Source organism: Salvelinus namaycush, chromosome 3 (assembly GCF_016432855.1).
Source record: "Salvelinus namaycush isolate Seneca chromosome 3, SaNama_1.0, whole genome shotgun sequence".
Taxonomy (NCBI): domain Eukaryota; kingdom Metazoa; phylum Chordata; class Actinopteri; order Salmoniformes; family Salmonidae; genus Salvelinus; species Salvelinus namaycush.
Genome location: NC_052309.1, coordinates 17,522,547 through 17,536,535, shown reverse-complemented (window position 1 = coordinate 17,536,535; position 13,989 = coordinate 17,522,547).

The following is a 13,989-nucleotide window of genomic DNA, read 5'->3' as shown; positions in this document are numbered from 1 at the left end:
AACCAATCTGGGGTTAGGGTTGTGTTTGTGGATAAGGCTAGGGTTAGGGATCAAACGGGATGTGGATATGAAGCTCGGGTTAATGTCCGCGCCCGCATTGAAATCTAATTCAAAAATCTGTTAATTTAAACTAGAGATTTCTAGGTTCTTGCAAGAGAAACGGATGATGGGTTTGTTCCCCAGGGTCTCCCTCCACAGCTTCAGAATTCTGTTTGATTAAAGACGATCTAGCTCACATTGGGGGAGAAGAAAATCCCTAATCTGGACCCCATCAAGGGGTCACATTCTGTTAACCTAACAGGCCATAAAACACAGCTGAAAAGGATTGAACAAGGGGAAATTCCAAGATCTGATCAAATCTCCTCCATTACGTTAATTAATCCTTGCAATGATTTCATTTTCCCTTCCAGCTTAAAGGATTTCGAAACTTTGGAGATTTTTGGGTGATGAACAATGTATCATTTCCTAGGAACAGTGTTTTTTCCAGTAAACTCTGTGAAACCTTTGATGTGTGTGGGGGTTTCTAGTTCATACATGAGGCAGTGATCCTACTCAGCATACTTCTGTCCCATCTTCAAGATGTTCAAATCCATGAGTTTTCCATATTGGGGAAGGATAAAAAGTGGAAATCTGCGGTTGCTACATCCACGTGTTTATACTCAGCATGGATAGCAGGATCCGCTTTCCCAGAAACTGAAGAGGTACTTGTTTCTCGCTTCACGGTAAACCTCAAAGAGGGTCAGGATCTAAAAAAACATACTCTTCATTTTGATTTGTGTTTTCTAGCAGACATTTTGGCCTACTACTGTGTTGCTATACTCTTTACAGACCCTTCAGGAGGTCAGAGCGGTGGACTTGGGAGAGTAGCAGAGTATTTATTTACCAGGGGTCAGACCTTGGGCCCATAGGAACCAAAACTCAACAAACTACTACCCACACGTGTTTCAGTAAACTTTATTAGTGCCAAAGGCTTTCTCACAACATTTACCATGCATATAGTGCCACCTTCTGGTCATTAGAGTGTATTGTATTGTGAGACATGAATCTTACATGGCTCTTTTCCTCAGCATTCCCATTCACTGAGTGTAGGGTTAAGGTTGTGTATGAGGATAGGGTTAGGATAATGGTTGAATCAGGATGTGGATATGGACTAGGGTTAGGGTTAGAGTGAGGGGTTATGATTGAGGCTAAGGTTGGTGGTTCGGGGTTGTGTGTGTGTGTGTGTGTGTGTGTGTGTGTGTGTGTGTGTGTGTGTGTGTGTGTGTGTGTGTGTGTGTGTGTGTGTGTGTGTGTGTGTGTGTGTGTGTGTGTGTGTGTGTGTGTGTGTGTGTTAGGCGGAATGTTGGGGCTTTGCCTATTCTAGTTATTTTTCCACCTCCAACCATTGGCAACACTGCAGTATTAAATGTCATTTGATCCCATTCACCTCATCATCTACAAGCCTGTAATCAAATGTTTGCCGCTCCGAAGCGGATTCTGCAACATTTAAAGGCCACGTTGTTCGCCTCAACTGCCATCACTTAATGTGATTAGGTGGGAATAAATGTCTCTGGAAGCACTGATAAGCAGGAGGCAATAGACTGCAGGCAACACTGCGCTGATGGTGGCTGTGTGATGTACTGTAGGCCTATTATTATGTAATACTGTGATGGCAGTATACATTTGTGGTACAAATGTCCCTAATATTTTGGGACAGGCTAGAGATTGATTCAGAAAGACTAACTATTTACCCATGAGGCTAAATATTTTGCCTCTACTGAAGTATGTGAAAAATGTTGATTTTTTGCAGGATGTGGGTTATACTGCAAAACATGTACAGTTCTGTGTATGTAGTATTATTTGTATTGTTAGTGTTGTCATCACTACACTCAGTCTAAAAAACATTAGGAACACCTGCTCTTTCCATTACATAGACTGACCAGGTGAATCCAGGTGAAAGCTATGATCCCTTATTGATGTCACTTCAATGGTAGTAGGTATGGTAGTAGGTGCCATACTGGTTTGAGTATGTCAAGAATTGTAACGCTGCCATTCAGAAGGGGAATGGGAAGACAAAATATTTAAGTGCCTTTCAAAAGGTTATGGTAGTAGGAGCCAGGCACACCAGTTTGAGTGAGTCAAGAACTGCAACGCTGCTGGGTTTTTCACTCTCAACAGTTTCCCATGTGTATCAAGAATGGTCCACCACCCAAAGGACATCCAGCTTCAGTGACTTGACACAACTGGGAAGCATTGGAGTCAACATGGGCCAGCATCCCTGTGGAACACTTTCGAGGGCAATAGTAGGTGCAACTCATTATTAGAAATGTGTTTGTATACTCAGTCTCTCTCTGTCTCTCCTCCCCCCCAGTCTGCAGGCCTATGGGCCATTTGCAGTTCTGATCACCCTGACACACACACACTTGTTTGTTTCCCTCCCACTTTGAAGTTTGTAGAGCCAGATGGATAGCCTCATATTGATCTCAGAGATTAGATGTTCTGATTTTGTATTTAGTGAAATAATAAATATTCAAGCCATCAGATGAAAATCATGCAAAATATAGTAGATACTGTATTTGTTTCCATAAGAGGTATTATTTTTGTGATAATCATAGGCTAATCAAATGAACATTCAGAGGTAGCTAGGCTCTATAATTAGTTGTAGTGCAGTGAAGTGAAGTGATGGATGGGCAGCTTGTTCGAAGATTACATCATAGTCTACTGGGCTACAACTCAACTCTGTACTATGCAGTAATTTAACTATCACCCCAAAACTAGTCGCAACAAAATCAAGTCAACATCTTAATAAAAAAGCTGCAGCAGCAGTATTTCATAAATATACATGATCTAAATTAAATATCGATAGTGCACGGCGGGTTGCCCGTGTCAAGACATGCGCGTGCCTACGCATAGCTCAGAACGCCCACTATGCGGCAATTGAAAAGGCGATTGGCTGCTAAAGATAACCGTACCTCCGGTTATTTCGTGATTGGTCGAGGGTGACTTGTACATTACGTTATGCCTATTCTACAAGTACACAGGGAGCTTCTGAAAAGGAAGACGTAATGGTATGATTCCTTGTGTCCTTGCAATGGTCATCATTCTAATATTATACGACAAATTCCACAACCCGGAGTCAGAATGAAGGTATGGTAGGCCTACTGCAATGTCAATATATCTATGTTGTGATATTTTGCACAGCCGGCTTGCATTCGATCTATATTACAACTTTTAAATCCGGTGCGTCGACAAATAGTAACAAAATGTCAATTTGGCATCCAATCAAACCTATTAATTGTTATACAATTACAATACATTAATTTTGTTGTTGGTCTGTTTGCTTTAAAGGGTTGCAAACTCTGATTTTACGGATACATGTATAAGGTGAGTGACAGTAGTGTTTTGCCGGTTGGAATATTTTCTCCAGGGTTGAAATATTTATATTGCGTTCTATTTACAATGGCATGGATGCATTAAATGATGATAGTCACGAGCTCTTTCTGGCCCTCAGTCTGACACTAATTTGCATCTCCCTCGCAGTGAACTATACCACAGTGCAATGTCCATTCATTTCCCCCATCGTTAATCTGCCTTAATGAGATCAGTATACTGCAGTCAACGAGTGATGGAATATTTTGAGATGTCTGGTCTATTGATAATACCCCGTCCCTAGTATTTGGACTCACTAATCACTGACCAGGAGTGCTAGAACAGGCAAGAACAACAACCATGGTGGAGGGAATGGTGATGATGTTGAAGAGGGGGATGAGGATGGATGATTATGATAAATAACCCCCTAGCATTGTTTCAGTGTGAGTATCCGAAGTATGGAAAGTTGTTTACCTAATTTTAATTAACAAAGCCTAACCCCTTAAATCCTGTTTCTTGCAACACTGTAATAATGAGTATCAGTGTAGAATAGTGTTTAGAGTAGGCGATAGATAAGATCTTCTACATTGAGCAATTATTTCCACTGGCAATGTTTGGCTCCGATCCAGCATATCAATGTTATGTTGTGCAGTAGGCAGTAGTCTTTCAAATTGCTATAGTATCACAAGGTGCCATGCAACGTCAACATATCACTTGAATAATGTTTACATATTTTGCATTAGTCATCTCATATGTATATACTGTATTCTATTGTATCTTAGTCTATGGCGCTCTGACATTGCTCGTCCATATATTTATATATTCTTAATTCCATTCCTTTACTTAGATTTGTGTGTATTGGGTATATGTTGTGAAAATTGTTAGATATTACTGTACTGTCGGAGCTAGAAACACAAGCATTTTGCTACACCCACAATAACATCTGCTAAACACGTGTACGTGACGAATAACATTTGGTTTGATATCAGACATTTGTGAATACATAAGGAAAGTATTCAGAAACCCTTCACTTTTTTCACATTTTTTTATGTAACAACCTTATTCTAAAATTGATTGACAAAATATTCCTAATCAATCTACCCAACACACCCCACCCATAATGACAAAGAAAAAAATGGTTTTGCAAATTTCTTACAAATAAAAAACAGAAATACCATATTTACATAAGTATTCAGACCCTTTGCTATGAGACTCGAAATTGAGCTCAGGTGCATCCTATTTCCATTGATCATCCTTGAGATGTTTCTACAACTTGATTGGAATCCACCTGTGGTGAATTCAATTGATTGGACATGACTTGGCAAGGCACACACATGTTTATAGAAGGTCCCACAGTTGACAGTGCATGTCAGAGCAAAATAAACAAGCCATGAGGTCGAAGGAATTGTCCATAGAGCTCTGAGACAGGATTGTGTCGCAGCACAGATCTGGGGAAGGGTACCAAAACATTTCTGCAACATTGAATGTCCCCAAGAACACAGTGGCCTCCATCATTCTTAAATGGAAGAAGTTTGGAACCACCAAGACTTCCTAGAGCTGGCCGTCCAGCCAAACTGAGAAATCGGGGGAGAAGGGCCTTGGTCAGGGAGGTGACCAAGAATCCAATGGTCACTCTGACAGAGCTCCAGAGTTCCTGTGTGGAGATGTAAGAAACTTCCAGAAGGACAACCATCTCTGCAGCACTCCATCAATCAGGCCTTTATGGTAGAGTGGCCCGATGGAAGCCACTGCTCACTAAAAGGCACATGACAGCTGGCGTGGAGTTTGCCAAAAAGCACCTAAAGGACTCTCAAACCATGAGAAACAAGATTGTCTGGTGAAACCAAGACTGAACACTTTGGCCTGAATGCCAAGCATCATGTCTGGAGGACACCTGGCACCTACAGTGAAGCATGGTGGTGGCAGCATCATGCTTTGGGGATTTCTTTCAGTGGCAGGGACTGGGAGACTCGTCAGGATCAAGGGAAAGATGAACGGAGCAAAGTACAGAGAGATCCTTGTTTAAAACCTGCTTCAGAGCGCTCAGGGCCTGAGACTGGGGCAAAGGTTCACCTTCCAACAGGACAACGACCCTAAGCACACAGCCAAGACAGCGCAGGAGTGGCTTTGGGACAAGTCTCTGAATGTCCTTGAGTGGCCCAGCCAGAGCCCGGACTTGAAGCCGATCGAACATCTCTGGAGAGACCTGAAAATAGCTGTGCAGCGACGCTCCTCATCCAACCTGACAGAGTTTGAGAGGATCTGCAGAGAAGAATGGGAGAAACTCCCCAAATACACGTGTGCCAAGCTTGTAGCATCATAGACAAAAAGACTTGAGGCTGTAATCGCTGCCAAAGGTGCTTCAAAGTGCTGAGTAAAGGGTCTGAATACTTATGTAAATGTGATATTTTCTTTTTTTATACATTTCTTAATCTGTTTTTGCTTTGTCATTATTTGGTATTGTGTGTAGATTGAGGGGGTAAACGATGTCTTCAATTTTTGAATAAGGCTGTAACGTAACACAATGTGTAAAAAGGGGTCTGAATACTTTCTGAAGACACTGTAAGTTGGCTATGATGGTTCAGAGGTCGATCATAAACATGTTTGTAACATCTATATCTTCAAGTACTCAATCTTTTCCTTCATCTGCTTCCCTAGTATTTGAATAGTGATGTATTGTGGGGGGCCTAAATCAGTTTGTTGTCTCAGTGCAGGTGAAAGTTCATCTGGTCTTCTGTCTGATCATGACAAAGCATCATTTGCCCCAGAGAGATGGCTGTGGCGTTGTATTGACTAATCTGGTTTATTTTGAAAAGCAGCTTTTCAGCTCGTGAGAAATGAAGGATGATGGCTGTAATATGTTTAGAACCACACATGAACCGTTTTTGTCAGTTGTACCATATGTTTTTCATCTAATTCATTGATACTGCATTGTCATAAGGATCCTGTTATTCGACATGACTTCTCTTGAGTTCCACTGAATTGTCAGTCATGGGGACTGTTGCTCATTGGGGCATATTGTTTTGTTGTGCAAGAGAATGAGAGAATTTGACAGAATTTGCACAAGAGAATTCAGGATAGGTTGACTGGCATGACCCTGTTCTGAATTCCAAAATGGATTTGGAACTCTGATATTAGGAGCTATGGTCTGTTGGAGTTAAATGTGATAGAAAGGTAGCAGTTTCCGTGGCGGTCGTTATTAAATATGCCAGTCATATTTTAATATCAGGATTATCTCCTGAGCAGACACATCGTTTTGGTTTTATTGCCTGCAACCCAAAATCACTCTTTTTTTATTAGTTGGAGCTATCCTCTTCTACCCCAAAGGTAAGGCTTTAAAGGTACAAATGTATGATGCACAGGACATTTGCCATCATTTCTAAGCGCCATCATTTCTAAGCTCCATCAGTTATCATTGTCATGTTTGAATGCAGTCTTTTGAACAGCACATATTCATACATTGTGATTTGCTGTGCCTTCCCTGACAAAAGCAGCAAGAGATTGATTGAATCAACTCGATTTTTCTGTCAGTTTTACTTCCTGATCTCAATGGAGATGAAGTCTAGTGCAGGCTGCCAGCTGACTGCACGCTTCACTATGCGAATGGCAACTCCCCCTGAAGCTACTGAAGCAATACTCTCCAGTGAGGAAATGATGGGGTGGAGAAGAGGGAGGGAAGAGAGGATCACCAAACTAAATTGATCATCAAATCATTGAAGTGTAGAATTTACTGGGAAATGCTTACTTACAACCTTTTCCCAACAACGCAGAGTTAAAAAGTAAGAAAAATTAGCTAAATAAAAAAAGGAAATAGTAACACAATTAAAATAACATTAGCGAGGCTATATAAAAGGAGTACCCGTACCGAGTCAATGTGCAGGGGTATGAGATAGTTGAGGTATTGATGTAATATGTAAATGTCATGTAGGTAGGGGTCAAAGTGACTAGGCTATCAGGATAGATAATAAACAGAGTAGCAGCAGTGTATACGAAGAGTGTGAAAGTGTGTGTGTGTGTGGGTGGGTAACCATTTGATTAACTGTTCAGCAGTCTTATGGCTTGGGGGTAGAAGCTGTCGTGGAGACTTTGGTCCCAGACTTGGCGCTCCGGTACCGCTTGCCAAATGGTAGCAGAGAGAACAGTCTTTGACGGGTGGCTGGAGTTTTCCTCTGACATCGCCTGGTATAGAGGTCCTGGGTGGCAGAGAGCTCGGCCCCAGTGATGTACTGGGCTGTATGCACTACCCTCTGTTGCGCCTTATGGTCGGATGCCAAGCAGTTTCCATACCAAGCGGTGATGCAGCCAGTTAAGATGCTCTCAATGGTGCAGCTGTATAACTTTTAGAGGATCTAAGGGCCAATGTCAATTTTTTTCATTATCCCGAGGGGGAAGTGGTGTTGTCATGCCCTCTTCACGACTATGTTGGTGCGTTTGGACCATGATAGGTCCTTAGTGATTTGGAAACCGAGGAACTTGAAGCTCTAGACCGGATCCACTACAGCTCCGACGATGTGAATTGTGGCGTGCTTGGCCCTCCGTTTACTGTAGTCCACGATCAGCTCTTTTGTCTTGCTGACGTTGTAGGAAAGGTTGTTGTGGTGCCAGGTCTCTGACCTCTTTCCAATAGGCAGTCTCAATGTTGTCGTGATCAGGCCTACCACCATCACGTCGTCTGCTAACTTAATGATGGGATTGGAGTCGTGGCTGGAAGAGTGAAGGCTAGGGACACTGGGATAGGGTCTGTTGTTTTGGTGGGGTGGCAGGTATGCTAGCGGTTAAAAGCCTACTTAAATCATTGACAGGTGGCACAATTGACTTATGGCATTAATATGTCTTAAAAAATATATATATGATTTTGAAAATATAGTTGTTAAATAATTGGCATACAGTGAGGGACCAGGAAATCTGGTCACAATGTGGACACAGTAGATGGATATGAAACTCATTTTAATACCATGTGTAGACATTGTACAAGATGGCGCCAGAGAACAAGGCTGACGTTTTACGTATTCCTAACCAGTTGGGTTATTTTTGTTTGTTTATTTGCGTTGTTTGTAAAAAAAAATGTTTTACTTATTTTGTACATAACGTTGCTGCTGCCGTCTGTTATGATCGAAAATAAATAACTTCTGGACATCAGAACTGCGATTACTCACCACGCACTGGCAGAATAGTTTTTTTCCTTTAACAAATCCGACGAGCCTGACGTGAATGATATTCTGCTTTCCCGGGAACAGGCCCAGATCCCTGTAATTTGCGTGAAGAGAAGGCGTAGAAAAAGGGTCCAGAGGGTGGGCAGCCTTCTGAGAATTCGTAGGCAATCGAATTAACCCCCACTTCCATTCAAATAGAAAACGTGAAAACTTTGGAAAATAAAATTGATGACCAAGCGGAAGATTAAACTACCAACAGCACATTCAAAACTGTAATATCTTATGCTTCACGGAGTCGTGGCTGAACGGCGGAATTATCAACATCTACACTGTATCGGCAGAATAGAACAGCGGCGTCTGGTGAGACAAGGTGCGGCGGACTATGTATTTTTGTAAATAACAGCTGGTGCACGATATCGAGGGAAGTCTTGAGGTTTTGCTCACCTGAGGTAGAGTATCTCATGATAAGCTGTAGACCATACTATCTACCGAGAGAGAATTCATCTGTATTTTTTATAGCTGTCTACATACTACTACAGGCTGATGCTGGCACTAAGACCGCACTGAATGAGCTGTAAGCAAACAGCAAAACGCTCACCCAGAGGTGGCGCTCCTACTAGCTGGGGACTTTAATGCAGGGAAACTTAAATCCGTCTTACCAAATTTCTATCAGCATGTTAAATGTGCAACCAGAGGGAAAAAACTAACTCTGGACCACTTATACTCCACACACAGAGACGCATACAAAGCTCCCCCTCCATTTCGCAAATCTGACCATAATTCTATCCTCCTGATTCCTGCTTACAAGCAAACATTTAAGCAGGAAGCACCAGTGACTAGATCAATAAAAAAGTGGTCAGATGAAGCAGATGCTAAGCTATAGGACTGTTTTGCTAGCACAGACTGGAAAATGTTCCTGGGATTCCTCTGATGGCATTAAGGAGTACACCACATCAGTCATTGGCTTCATCAATAAGTGCATCAATGACGTCGTCCCCACAGTGACCGTACATACATACATACCCCAACCAGAAGCCATGGATTACAGGCAACATCCGCACTGAGCTAAAGACTAGAGCTGCTGCTTTCAAGGAGCGGGAATCTAACCCGGAAGCTTAAGAAATCCCGCTATGCCCTCCAACGAACCATCAAACAGGCAAAGCATCAATACAGGACTAAGATCGAATCGTACTACACCGGCTCTGACGCTTGTCGGATGTGGCAGGGCTTGCAAACCATTACAGACTACCAAGGGAAGAACAGCCGAGAGCTGCCCAGTGACACGAACCTACCAGACGAGCTAAACTACTTCTATGCTCGCTTCGAGGCAAATAACACTGAAAAATGCATGAGAGCACCAGCTGTTCTGGAAGACTGTGTGATCACGCTGTCCGCCGCCGATGTGAGTAATACCTTTAAACAGGTCAACATTCACAAGGTCGCAGGGCCAGACGGATTACCAGGACGTGCTTTGAAAGGCTGGTCATGGCTCACATCAACACCATTATCCCAGAAACCCTAGACCCACTCTTTAATTACTTGTTACTTTTATTTCTTATTCATATTTGTTTTTAACTGCATTGTTGGTTAGGGGCTCGTAAATAAGCATTTCACTGTAACCTGTTGTATTCGACGCATGTGACTAATACAATTTTATTTGATATTTCTGAAAATCTGGGCACAATTAAAATGTGGACAAGATCAGGACAAGGAACGCATGTTAGCACCTGGTATAAACAAGGCTTTACACTGTCATATATTCTGCCAAAAAGAATAATAGAAGTCAATGGTCAAAAAAACGTTTTAAAAAGCACAGCGCTCCTCAGCAGGTCCAGCGCATCAGCAGATTGACTGTTTGCGTCACTGTCAAAAAGTCTGATATGACAAGTGCAAGTTAGGGGCCCTAAACCCCTTAAAACTGCCCACAACCAGGTATGCTATAGTAATACGTAATATTTAATCTTCATGTAGATTAGATATTAATAAGCTCAAAGAAGTGTATATATTTGTAACAAAGTAGTGCATTTTACTGTAACTCTTTGCAGTTATCTATTGTATGTTTTGTCAGTCCCTCCCTGCAGAGCTTCCTAGATGCTAATTGAGGTGACAGGGGAAAGCTCTTCCTTTGGCGCTGTGCCAGATATGAGTGATTTCATGGCCATACCACTGTGCCTCCTCCTGCTAAATCTAGGGTGTAGTAATGGCCCACTGAGTAACTGTCCAAAGATAGGGTGATTATCTAAGTCACAGTGGATCTTTTACCACTCTTTCTGTGTGCCTGGTTTATGCCCCATTGCATGCTTGGTCAGCTGTATGAGTAGGGCACTCATCTATTTCCATTGCCTGTAATGTATTGAGAAAAACTCAACCCTGCGACACTCATCTTTTCCCATTGACTACATTGTATTGAGAAAAACATCAGCTACTTTGACATTTGACCTTCATTCAAAAACGTGCCAGGATGACATTTTCATATATCATGTTGTTTCACAACCTACTTATTGCTGTACTGTACTGTATTTCTAGGAAGACCATCTCCATCTCAGTGCAGTCAGTTCCACATATAGCACTTAGCTCCTGGATTATATAACTGCAGACTGGCTAAGCAGGCAGGCGAAGAGAGGTGAGATCATAGAGCAGGGCTGTGTGTTGTGGCAGGTCATGGCTGAGTAGAACTGTATTTGTGGACAGCAGCGGCCTCATCTTGTAAAATATAGCATACGCTCACTGTATTCTCTACTGAGCTCAGACATAGCCACATACTGTATGCTCATGTCAGCTATTGATTCCCCAGACCCTGTAACAGAAGACATTTTCTCTCCCTGCCCTCCTCTTCCTCCTCCTCTCCTCCCCCACCAGTATGCTCCAAGGAGCTGTGCCAGGGATCATGCCATCTTGGGTCTCAGGCCTTGGAGTAGACAGTTGCAGTCAGTAAACATTGATCAGGCAAATATGTCACATCCATTGTATGGTCTTTTGGACCACATTAATATCACTAAGTGCACCTACTCTACTAGGTCATAAGGCTGTCATATCTGTTAAATTACCCCACTGCTCACACAGTAACGATACAAGTCTTAACATAGAGAGGATGTTTTCAATGAGAGCCATAGCATACTCTCATTGGGGGATTTATGTCTGTAGCATTGTGTGTGACCGGGAATTCATTATATAATGGACAGAAACTTAGTGGCAATGTGCAGTTGCTACATCCATTTTTGGACTTGTGATAATGTACACATTGATTCTTGAAAAATATAACTGATAAATGCCTCATGAGCTTAGTTCAACTGTCGTACCCCATCAGAATGCAAAATATAAGCTGGTTTTAACAAAGTAAATGTAAGCAGGGTTATTCAACTCTTACCCTATGAGGTCCGGAGCCTGCTAGTTTTCTGTTCTACCTGATAATTAATTGCATACATCTGGTGTCCCAGGTCTAAATCAGTCCCCGATTAGAGGGGAACAATGAAAAACTGCAGTTGAATTGGCTTCGAGGTCCAGAGTTGAGTTTGAGGGCTATAAAGCCTCAAAACATGGTTACAACTATAATTTTGATATCATGGATGGGTCAGGCCTTGCATCCGTAGCCCTGTCTATAAATTTGAGAGTGGTTACATTACTCCAGCCCCATCCCTCAGCTTTTTGCCAAAACGGGTGGGAGGCTGCTTTGTTATTGTTTCAACTGCGGATTGCACCTTTAATGATTGAACCCAACATCCCTTTTGGGGCATAGCTCATTAGGACAGGCTGTTTACGCTCTAGTGCTTGACCATTTTCAACCACAAACAGACCCAAAGAACTCTCATAATAATGTATTTGCAGCAGGCACGTTCACAGATAGGGGTCTACCTTTGCCCTCCCACTCCCAACTGCCCTTTGGGTGGTGGAATATATATTTTTGTATGCGGTTTGCATTACAACTGTGCTGGTTTATTGTCTCGTTAGTGTGAATGTGTTTCACCTGTGCTGGCCCAGGTGCTATTTAAGATTGGCTGGCCGAGGGCTCCAGTTGTCTTGAAAGAGGTGGAGGGTTAACACCTTTGACTCTCCCCATTTGATTTCTAAATCATAATAATTTTTCTGATCTTCCCAGTTTTGCGCCACTTTTTGGTTTCTTCCATGTTTTTAAATTTGGTGGGTGTCTTTTAGGTCCTAGGTGTTGCTAGCCAGCTTTCAGTGGACACCCACATGAGTGTTTTTCAGAACCCCTCTTAAAACTCCACCTTTCATTTTGGTTGTTGACTGGTTTTGTTTGTTGCCCTTTTGTTTGAGTGAACATTTTTGGTTTTCTTGCTAGGAAATGTAACAAAAACCAAGGAAAGAGAATGCAAGGAAAAAGTGGCGCAAAACTTAAACCAGAAGATCAGATAAAGGATTTTGTCTAGAAAGCAAATGGGGGGGTCAACTTAAGGCATTAACCTTCCACATCTCTCAAGACAACAGAAGCAATGGGCCAGCTGCTCTTAAATAGCACCTGGCCCAGCACAGTTGAAACACCTTCCCACTAATGAGATGACAAACCAGCGCAGGTGTAACACATACTGACTAACGAGGTAACACCAATCAGGGCGCGCCCCACACGCTAACATCCAATCTCTAAATAAAAATGGAAAAAACAAAGCCTATAACAGTAGCAGCAACACATGTAGTCTATTAGACTCTAGCTAACTACCATATACTAAAAATATCCACTAGCCAGCCAGTCATATATAATGAGTTAGAAGTTTATCAATATTATATTAAGAAGTTATTATTTTAGAGCATTGAAAATAAATCACAACCAGTGAAGATATATATTTTAATTTTATTTATTTATTTATTTTTTAAATTCACCTTTTATTTAACCAGGTAAGCAAGTTGAGAACAAGTTCTCATTTACAACTGCGACTTGGCCAAGATAAAGCAAAGCAGTGCGACACAAACAACACAGAGTTACACATGGAATAAACAAGCATACATATAGAGCTAGCTAAATAGCAGATGGGTGCCCTTTTTTCATTTTGAGCACCTGCACCCTGTGCACGGCCCTGGTTTACAGTCCACATTCACTGTCTTTTTTGTGTCTTTCACTCTGTTCCATTTGGATCTTAAGTTCCTTCCTCTGAAGAGCTATAGGCTGTATAGCATCCACCTCTGCACCTCCACACTGTTCACAGGACCCTGTTCTGAATATGCCAGCTGCCGTCAGGCACTGCTACACATTTTTTTATGTGCGAACACCCCAGAGACTGTATTATAATACTTCAATGCTTTTTGTAGAGGAACTCAGGAGCTACAAAGGTAGTTCATCAGAGGGGGGAGGTGGTTGAGCATCTGAAGGTCACAATGAGGCATTGTGGGATTCAGGGACAAATTACGAATGATGTGAGAAGTCTGAGATACTATTCACTTAGCGATGCGACCTACAACAAAAGTTGTACTTTTCTCTAGTCTAGTGTTGGAGGTGAAATTGGGGCACTATATTGATTGCGTTGAAGGCTACTAT